Source organism: Echinops telfairi, unplaced genomic scaffold (genome assembly GCF_000313985.2).
Source record: "Echinops telfairi isolate 266 unplaced genomic scaffold, ASM31398v2 ScPeMD7_2;HRSCAF=8, whole genome shotgun sequence".
NCBI lineage: Eukaryota > Metazoa > Chordata > Mammalia > Afrosoricida > Tenrecidae > Echinops > Echinops telfairi.
In genome coordinates, this window is record NW_022103898.1 from 72,203,987 (window position 1) to 72,213,525 (window position 9,539).

Sequence of the window (9,539 nt, forward strand, 5' to 3'; positions counted from 1 at the left end):
TCGTCGTATTGGAAGTCCGCGGTGCTTTCAATGTGATTCACCAGCATCATCATTCAAATGCATCAAGACCTAAGTTTTCAAAACTTGAAAGAAGTCTTATGCAACAGATTTACCCAACACAATGTGTCATTTTCTTGACCGCTGTTTCCATGAGCATTGATTGTGGATTCAAGCAAGATGAAAACATGACAACTTCAATCTTTTCACCGTTTATCATTATGCTACATATTGGTCCAGTGGTAAGGATTTTTGTTCCTTAATATTGAGTTGTAATCCATACTGAAGGTTGTAATCTTTGCAATTTATCAAGAAGTGCTTTAAGTCCTCCTCACTTTCAGGGAGCAAAGTTGTATCATCAGCCTTCCTCCAATCCTGATGCCCCATTCTTGTTCACATACTCCAGGTTCTCTGATTATTTGCTTAGTATAAAAATTAAAGAAGTATGGTGTCAAATAAGCATACTATTATCTTTGCATAATCAATAAAATGAAATATTTTTCTGGTATTTCTGCTTTTGTCCAAGCTCCATCTGACACCAGCAATTGTGGTGTCCAGCCACAGTAAAATGGGGTCCTGAGGAGACAATTATAGAAAAAAGGAGATAGAAAAGTGAAGCAAGGGGACTGATCTCAAATATCGGGAGAAGAACCTCAAGTTTATTCAGCAATGGGGTTATATAGTAATGAGGCCTGCAAGCTTCCAGTTAACATATACACAATAGAATAGGAGGTGTGTTAATCCTGGATATCCTAAACACTTCATGATAAGTATCAGGTGTTTAAGAGACAAAATAAGTAAGTTGCTACTTGAGTGAGAGGAACAAAAAAACTGACTGCTCTTAAAGATAGGAATCCATTAACTGCGTAAGCGAGTAGCCAGGTGCCAAAAGAAGACAGCTTTAGATTATCGCTTTAATGGAGGGTATTTTGTGGAGAACCCTATCTCCCTGGAGAATGTGTATGTGGGATGTTACCCACTGTTGCGGCACTATGGATGTGTGGCTGGTCACTAGTGCCAAGTCAGCCAAGTCCTGTGGTCACGAGTATAGAGTAGGGTGCTCACACTTTCTTCCAGGTCCCCAGTTTCCTACAAGCAATGATATTCCTTGTTCCATATCCTCTTTTCAATTTGGCCTGAATTTCTGTCATCTTTGTCAATGAACTACAGCAACTATTGTTAAATTATCTTCAGCAAAATTATGCTTGTATGTGATATGAATGACATTGTTTTATAATTCAGCATTCTGGCGGGTTACCTTTCTTTGGAATGGGTACAAATATGGATCTCTTCTAGTATATTGGCCAGATAGCTGTTTTCCAACTTCCTGGCATATGAGTGACTGAATCCAGTGCTTCATCAGCTTGTTGAAACATTTCAATTGCTATGTTGTCAATTCCTGGAACCTTGATTTTGGCTAATACGTTTAGTGTAACTTGGACTTTTTCCTTTAATAACATTGGATTTTGATAAACCCAATGCTGCTTCTTGAAATGGGTTAATGTAAACTAGTTCTATTTGGTACAGTGACTGTGTATTCTTTCCATTTTCTTCTGATGCTTCCTGCATTCTTCAATATTTTTCTAATAAAATCTTTCAATATTTCAACCCAAGTTTTGAATTTTCTCTTCAGTTCTTTCTATTTAAACTATGTTTTTCATTTTTATAACTCTAGACATTTGCACATTTCATTAGAATATTCTCCTTTGTCTTCAAAGTTTCCCTTTGAAATTTTACTTTTTCTTTTTCATGTGCAACCCACTTCAGTGCCTGAAGCCCACAGGGTAAAGCCAGGCAATGGTTCGGGGTTACAGTATGCTTTGACATGGGGCACTGTGAGAGGCCCATGGGATCGGACCTGCCATAAATCCAAACACACGCACCCCTTTGGAATTTTCTGTTCAAATCTTTTACTTCATCATCTCTTTAATATGCCTTACCAAATCTATAATTAAGAACAAGTTTCAGATCCTCTTCTGACATACACTTTGATTTTTTTCTTTGTTCTTGCCTTTTTAATGACCCTTTGCTCTCTTCATGAATGATGTTCTTGATGTCATCCCATGTTAGGTCCTCTGTCATCAGTGTTCAATGTGGCAAATGTTATTTACATGTCCTCAAAATACAACTCAAGGTTGTATTTTGGCTCTCGTGGAAATGTTCTTCAGCTTTAATTTGAACTTACATATGAATTAGCCTCAATTTTGGCATAAAATTAGGGTGGGAAACAATACTCTTACTCTTATTATAGCCTCAGTACAATTAAAAGGACTTTCTTTGGGAGTATAAGGGAACTGTGGAAAGACTTGCTTTGCTTCTTGTTGGTTCTGGATCTTGCATCAAACTCATTGACGTCTGGATCTTTGGACTTAGCCAAAAGCCTGCCATACTTCCTACCTATCCTGGAAGTTGCCAGAGGCCTGCCATCTGAACTGCCAACCTTGAATTCTTTAGACTCTATGGCCACAGCCTACGCTGTTGACCTAGGATTGACACTCCTCTGCAGCAACTGGACTGTAGTCTTACTGTCAATCTTGGGTTTCTCCGTTCTTGCTTCTATATTTGTCAGGAGAAGCCTCTGGCTTAACAGTTGGCCTATAGACGAGTATTCTGCCTGATCTTGGACTCACTAGCTTCTATAAATGCGAGTCATTTTCTATATACCGCATATACTCTTGTAGAGTCTTTCAGCACATTTTTATGCTGAAAAATTCCCCCTCGGCTTATACTGGAGTGAGGGTCCCCACTTCCCTGTTCTCTGGTGCAGTCCGGGTGATCTTGGGTCTCTCCCGCTCTTCTGCGGCCTGCAGCCTCTGTGGGTGGTCCGATGACTGCTGATATCACCGCTCTTCCTTTCTCCTGTGCGCCGGCAGCCTCTGTGTTGTCCCTGCTGTACTGAGCAAGAACCGCTTCTGGGTGCTGGTACCTGGGGCGCACCGCATCCTAGGCAGATAAATGCCACTCTTCTCCAGGGCTGTGACCAAGGACGTGGCCTTTACAATCTTACCCATGCTTGGTCACATCCCCTTGCTCTGCCCAAGCGTTGCTGAATACAAGTACCGGTATATCTCTGGCCTTGGATATACAATACATTTATTTACAGTACTTAGTCTGCTATATTTTATTTTTTATTTTCTTATTAACCCCTATCTGTTAACTCACTGTAAACTATGCGTGCATAGAAAAGCCTGTGTTAGGGCTTATAGTATCACACTGCATTGTGTACATACTGTGTTACTGCATGTGTTGCATTAGTACTTCCCATACATAAGCGGTAATGCTGCATATGCAGTAATGCAACGCATGCAGTAACACAGTGCATATACAACACAGTATAGAATGAACCATAACACAGGCTGCTCTATGCAATCAGTCATGTCATTGCATTCTGCAATCTCATCAGCCTATGTTAGGCCTCAAACTATACAAGCTGCGTTGTGTACATGCGGTAAGGCAGCATATGTAGCAATGCAGCGCATGCAGTAACACGGCATGTATAGTATGAGCCCTAACACAGGCTGCTCTAGGTAAACATAGTCATGTCACCATGTTCTGAAATATTATCACACCAATCTCTCCAAACCCTGAATTACTGATTCTTGAGAAGAGATTCCAGAGGACACAGCTCAACGCGCCTTCAAGAAATGTGGCATTAATAAGGCCATGGATGGCAGTGTATAAGAACGACAGCAGTGATGGTGATGACTGGAACTCGGTGATGATGACAGTGTCCATGCTGATGGCCGCACACCAGCTACAGCTGAAGCTCTGTTTGGACAGACAGATGAGGAGGAGGAATACAGTTTTGAAGGATTTTAACTCATGTTTTAGCCTGGTTGCCAATTGAGCTAAGGATTTTGTACTTTTAAAGTTATTTTTGATACCATATTGTTTTTGTTGACCCTTTTCCACTTACAGAGCTAATTTACTGTTTTTCTTTGAAATATATATTCAAAAACATTTAACCTACTGATGCCTCAATTAATGTAATTTTATTGACATCTATTTTTATTTTGAAATTTACCAGTAGCTGCTGCATTTCCCACACTAGCCTTATATTTGAGTCAATAAGTTTTCCCATTCAATAAGTTTTTTGTGGTAAAATTGGGTGCCTTTTATTTGGGTCAGCTTACTTGGCTTATATTTGGGTCAGCTTATATTCAAGTATATAGAGCATATATATATCATTATATATGTACATACATACATGTGCACATGTATGTGTATATATGTGTGCATAGATATAGATGTAGAAATAGTTAGATATCTATATATGTGTGTGTGTGCATATATATGTGTGTGTATATATGTGTGTGTGTGTGTATATATATATGTGTATATATATATTTGATTTTGCTTCTCTAGAAAACCCAGCCAAAGACAGAGAGCTTGTCTCATCAGATGAAATGCTACAATTCATTATATCATAACCAACATAAATATGTGTTCCTTGGTTGTAACCAACATAAGTATGTATTCCTTTGTTGTAACCAACATAAGTATGTATTCCTTTGTTGTAACCAACATAAGTATGTATTCCTTTGTTGTAACCAACATAAGTATGTATTCCTTTGCTGTAACCAATATAAATATGTATCCTTTTGTTTACATTTCATTGGTGTTCTTTTCAGATTCTTTTTTGCTATCTCCTTTTTTGTGTCTGGATCTTCAGCAACAATGTGTGCTTTCCAACCAGCATTAAAAAGGTACTTTAATACTTAATCATCATCCAAACATGTTGTAAGAACTGCCCATCAGTGAGTAGAATAAAATATTGTAGTATTATTGAACAGCATGGGCGAAAAAGCAACTGATTCTTGACAGCAATCTGGTGAACTATGCCTTGTGGCATGAAATGAATGCATAGAACATGGTATCAAAATGCCATATTCATAATGTTCTAAAATGTTCTGCTGTGTTTATAATGCCAGAAATATTAGTAGCACATCACAGAACTGGTCTCCACATTTATAAAAATCAGTTTGGAAAATTCACATAAATAGTAAAAGACCTAATTTGAAATGTTTTCCATGATATGGCTTATTCAATTAATACATATGATAATTCTCTCAAAGGATTTTCTATTTGTTGGAGATAGGTATCTTAAAACAGTACTTAAGAAAAATATCTGGAATATAATCTACATGCAAAATGAAATATTAAGCTATATTTATTCACTGAAAATAGTTGATGAATCTTTATCATTTAATAAATTTATTAGCTCTTCACATGTTGCTTTAGATATATAGGATGGGTTGTCCTTTCCAGTGTTAGCATATTTTGATCTATGACCTGCTAAAAATGGAGCAGAGCAGCAAGTTCAAGTAAACCCAAGAAAACTTCCAATTTGTGGGAAATCAAATATTTTATTGCTAATTTGTATATATTCAGTGATTGTTATAATGACAGTAACAATAAGCTGAAAAAGACTTTACAATACTGACATTCCTAATTAATCTGTACTTCTGTTTCATGAGGTAAGCCAAAATCATGCCTCCTATTTAAATATGACATTTCATAATCTTTGTGTATTGAACTGTTTATCCATCATATTTCTGTTTCACCAGTTGCTAGCACCATCCATAGTAAAGTAAAATTCAAATGATGTAGAAATGCCTAGTTTAAAGCAAAATAATATACAGATCCAACTAATAGAGTGTAGAGTAGCTACTGACTCTCTTAATTATGAACATTAACTTTGTTCTCTAGAAATATATTCTGGCTATATAACTTGGTCTGTTTACCATGCAGAGATTTTTTTACATAGGTTTTCAAATTATCCATTGTGATGTTGACAAATACTTGGTCCTCTATTGATCCAATAATTTATATCAATAGTAAAAAAATATTCTACAAAGCAGGATTTGAATATCTGATACATATGTATTCTGAAAATGCCAAAATCCGAGTCCAATATAGTTTTTTTTCAACACTATTTTTTTATTTATTAAAGGAAAGAATGGATGAAGGACTTGGAGCAAATTCTGTTATAGTAATACTAATATCAGTAATTTTGTCATTCATGGTACTGGTACAATGATTTTGTACCTATTATTTAAGTGTTCAACAGAAGAAATTTCTTTTGATACATTGTGTTTGTAAATAAAAGATCATTGTTTAATTGTCTTTGATTTTGTTAGATGCCTGAGCGTAGGTTTCAACTGATAGGGACTCTATATAGAACAACACAAAGCAATGCCCAGTGCTGCCCCAGACTGCTAGCTGTTGCTATGTTGGGTACCACTGTGTAGCCCCTGTGTCAGTCATCTTGTTGAGGGTCTTCTTATTTTCCACAGACCCTCTACCAAATGCGAAGCTCTTCTCCAAGATTCACCTGTCCTTACAGCATGTCCAAAGTTAAGAGATGAAGTCTTGCGGTTACTCTTAGGATAACCTGGCTGTACTTCTTTCTAAGCAGATTTCTTTGTTCTTCAGAAAGTCCATAGAACATTCAATATTCTTTGCCAACAATATAATTCAAAGGTATCGATTCTTCTTGGGTTGCTCTTTCTCATTGTCCAGATTTTTCAAGATGTTGAAAATTACATGGCTTGGTCAAAAGCACCGAAATCTTCAAAATTATCTCTTTGGCTTTTAACACTTCGAAGAGTATTTTTACAGCCGAATGTCTTGACTGCCATTTCATTGAGTGTTGATTGTGAACTCAAAGAAATCAAATCTTGACAACTTCCATATTTCTTCCATTAATTGTGATGTTGCTTTTTGGTCTAGATGTGAGAGGTTTTGTTTTACTTATGCTAAGGTATAATCCATATGTAATCTGTATTCTTTCACCTTCATCAGTAAATACTTCAAGTCCTCTTTACTCTCAACAAGTAAGGTTGTGCCATTTGCACATTATGTAGCTAAGTCTTCCTCCATCATGATGGTATGTTTTCCATATAGCCCAGCTTCTAATGTTATTTGCTTAGAATACAGAGCATAACTATGTTGAAATAATACAACCTTACCACACACTTTCCTGCTTTTAAACCATGCAGTATCTCTTTGCTGTGTTCAAATGACAATGGCGTATTCTATGTACAGGCTCCATATGACCTCAATGAAGTGTTTTGGAGCTCCCATTTTCACCATGTTATCCATAGTTTGCTATGATTCACATGCTCAAATACCTTGGGAGAGTCAATAAATCACAGGATAATTTCTTTTTGGCTTTCTTGCTTTTTGCTGGGACTCCTCTGTCACAGTAATGATGATTTTCCCCATTCCCCATCTTTTTCCGGATCAGACCTGAATTTAGGAAGTGCTCAGTAAATGTACTACTATAATGGTTTTGAATGATTATCTGTAATATCTACTTTGTGTGATATTAATGCTATAATTTAGTCAGTCTGTGGCATCACTTTTCTTTGGAATTGCAAGAAATATACATCTCTTCCAGTCAATTGGCCAGATATTTGTTTTATAATTTTCCAGCTACAGTTTTTGAAACATTTAAACTGGTATTCCAGCATATTCAGGGTTATTTTAAAACTACAATTGAAAATTACCGCTTTTCATGCATTTTCCTCAATTTTAGTTCTCAGGTCTAGTACTCTTTGAGTAAAGTGCAGCTCAAGTACTTTGTGGGTACTGAAGTGAGGTAACAAGTACGTGATGTTAATCTCTTCCACAACTGTTTCAAACAGGATCTACGGTAGACAATGTATCTACGGTATTTAGAGGTCTAAAAATATTTAGACCTATTTTCTTTAACACTTTCTAAGTTCATAGACCATTTTTCTGTATAGACCAAAAGCTAGTAAAGTAATTTCAATTTTATTGCATTTTAGAAAGCCCTGGTGGTGTAGCAGTTGTGTTGAGATGCGAACCTCAAGATAGACATTGCAAAACCATCAGCCACTCCACAGGAGAAAGATAGGGCTTTCTACTCCCGGGGTTACAGTCTCAGAAACCCAAAGGAACATTTCTAGCCTGTGCTATAGGGTTATTGTGAATCAGAATTGATTGGATGTCAGTGAGTAAATTGTGATCAAATAGATCCTTCTTGTGATTTAGTCTACAAAACTGTTTATTTTTAACTAAATCATTAAAGCTCCTTAAGTAGGCCTAGTGGCACTGCCAGGTAATGGATGGATTACTAAAGGCAATATGTGGACAGCTAACTGCAATATCTGTGGTTCAAATCCACACTGCCTGTCCTTGGTGCGAAGATGAGACTGTCTGCTCCCATAAGTGTTTATAATGTCAGAAACTATGTAGGGTTGCCATAAGTTGAAATTGACCTGATATCGATTGATTTAATTTTTTATTTTACTTGTAAAATAGAAATACATTTTAAAATAAATTATTTTAAAAGATTATCATGGACTGTTTCACTAAGCAAATATAGAAAAACTGAACTATATAAAACAATAACAAAGAAGAATACCAATACACATAAATTATTTAAACTAATCTGATAGTGCTTTTAAGAATTACGAAAATGCAATAAACTCAAAATTATAAACAGTGTATATAATAGAGTTACAGAGGGAAAAGAGCTATCAGACCAGTAGTTCTGAATTAATTGACCATTTTTATGATCCTTTACTGGGATGTTTACTTCTCCATTGAAAAGAGTTAGTGGAGGCTAAAACACTTTATCAATAATTTAGCAGAGAACTTTCCCTTGTTTATATGTTAGTGGATGGTCTGTGAAGCTAATAAAGCTGATTTGGATTCTTTGATTCCGTGAGAATATTGCATATTTATTTTGCAAAGGAACCCATATTGGAATTGAAAACAACCTTCCTACTAATGTAGGCATAATATTTTCAGGCATAAAGCCAGATTATATTTACTTAGGCATGCGAGATCAGAACTAAACATCGGGCAGTTAGCTATTGGCTGCATATAAATGGAAGACTATGTCCACACTGAAACAACAATAAAAAATAACATTTTCTTTCACAATGTTTTCATTGAAATTGAGTCAGTTCTGAAGTTCCAAGCAAAACTAACTCAAATATTTTATATTTGATTTCGGAGTATTTGCAAATAAAGCAAGCGACATCTGAGTTTGACTACTCTCCAGCATGTTATGAAAGGTCTGTCATTATTTTTGAGAACATATGATGCATGAAGTATGTTGTTGTGTGTTGTTGAGTTGATTCTGTCTCAGAAATCCATAGAAAATTAGAGAAGACAGGGTGGACATGCCATATAAGGGCTGTGATCGTCGTGGAGCATATTTCAGGACTTTTTTTGCTATAGAAGAGATTGTGGGCCTGAACTATGGATTGTCCAATTAGCAACCAATTCTTAGCCATGGAGGCACTTACATTCCTATAAGAGGAACAAGATATCTAACTCTAGCTATCTACGTGCATACGTGTACTTTTTTGCAGATAAACATAAAACTATTCTCTCTGTATCATACTGGATCATACTGTAAGAGTTAACTTGCACTAAAAGTATTTGAACAATATGTTTTCATTTTTGCCCAAATCTTTTTTATCTCTATATTCAACATTTAAGTGTTTTAGCCATTCTTCACAAGTCTATATTTGAATCTCTATTTCCAACTGTAGTATTCTGAT

The 9,539-nt window shown here is 36.1% G+C and overlaps 1 non-coding gene across 1 annotated transcript; it reads right to left on the bottom strand.

Moving 5' to 3' along the window:
* Nucleotides 1–1,744: 1,744 nt before the first annotated feature.
* On the bottom strand, nucleotides 1,745–1,878 carry LOC115870726. Its single transcript, XR_004046864.1, has one exon. It is a non-coding gene; the product is annotated as a small nucleolar RNA SNORA42/SNORA80 family (small nucleolar RNA).
* Between the last annotated feature and the right edge of the window lie 7,661 nt (nucleotides 1,879–9,539).